Below are 1,708 nucleotides of genomic sequence, written 5' to 3' on the forward strand. Positions count from 1 at the left end.
GAGATTTGGATAAAGACCACTGTTCTAAGTCCCAAATTGACTCTCAAAGAGGTGATTGTTTTTTGGTTTGGCAGGTAAAGGGAGACAGAGTCTCAAAGGAGAAAGACATTGATATAACTAGATCTTTCTCTTCCCATGAAATGGACATTCTCAACTCAGCATCCAGAAGGATCCATTTTTCAAAGAATTCAGCGCTTATCACGCCTCTACTCATAACCCTCCAAATGATTCCCCATCTTGCCCAGAGTAAAAGCCACAACCCTGTATATCAACAGATGAATGGATGAGGAAGGTGTGATACATATACACAATGGAATACTACTTGGGCATAAAAAAGAATGAGATCATGCCATTTGCAGCAACATGGATGGACCTAGAGATGATCAATCACACTAAGTCAAGTAAGTCAAAGACAAATATCATATGATATCACTTATATGTGGAATCCAAAGAAAATAATATAAATTCACTAAATAGATACAGATTCATACACAAAGAAAACAAACTTATGGTTACCAAAGGGGGAAGGATAAATAAGGAGCTTGGGATTCAGTTCAGTTCAGTTACTCAGTCGTGTCCGACTCTTTGCGACCCCATGGACTGCAGCACGCCAGGCTTCCCTGTCCATCACCAACTCCTGGAGCTTGCTCAAACTCATGTCCATTGAGTCAGTGATGCTATCCAATCATCCTCTGTCATCCCCTTCTCCTTCTGCCTTCAATCTTTCTCAGCACCAGGGTCTTTCCCAATGAGTCAGTTCTTCACATCAGGTGGCCAAAGTATTGGAGCCTCAGCTTTAGCATCAGTTCTTCCAATGAATATTGAAAGTTGACTGGTTGGATCTCCTTGCAGTCCAAGGGACCCTCAAGAGTCTTCTCCAACATTACAGTTCAAAAACATATATTCTTTGGCACTCAGCTTTCTTTATGGTCCAACTCTCGCATCCATACATGACCACTGGAAAAATCATAGCTTTGACCAGATGGACCTTTGTCAGCAAAGTGACATCTGTGCTTTTTAATATGCTGTCTAGGTTTGTCATAGCTTTTCTTCCAAGGAGCAAGTGTCTTTTAATTTTATGGCTGCAGTCACCATCTGCAGTGATTTTGGAGCCCAAGAAAATAAAGTCTGTCACTGTTTCCATTGTTTCCCCATCTATTTGCCATGAAGTGACGGGACCGGATGCCATGATCTTAGTTTTTTGAATACTGAGTTTTAAGTCAGCCAATGCAAACTAGAACACATACGATGAATAAACAACAAGGTCCTACTGTATAACACAGGGAACTATATTCAGTATCCTGTAATGAACTATAATGGAAAAGAAAAAAAGAGCCACCACTCTTTCCATGACCTATAAATAGTATACTGGCTGGTCTTTTCCTCACTCACCTCTCTGACCTTTTTCCCTGGCTTACTCCATTCCAGCCTCCTTACTGCTCCTCCAATTTACCATGTACTATTCATTCTCAGGGTCTAAACCCATGTGGTTCCCTCCTCTGGAACTTTCCCCCTAGATATCCCAATGGCTTGCTCTCTCACCTCCTCCAAATTTGCCAAAAGTCAGCTTTACAAGAAGACTTATTCTGACCACCTCACTGGCAACCTGTAGTCTCCCTTCCAGCACTCCCCATCCTTTGTGCTGATTTATTTTTCTCCATAATTCTTGTTGCCTTTCTTATACTATACAAGTTACTTCTACTTCATC

This window comes from Cervus elaphus, chromosome X (genome assembly GCF_910594005.1).
Source record: "Cervus elaphus chromosome X, mCerEla1.1, whole genome shotgun sequence".
In the NCBI taxonomy this organism is placed as follows: domain Eukaryota; kingdom Metazoa; phylum Chordata; class Mammalia; order Artiodactyla; family Cervidae; genus Cervus; species Cervus elaphus.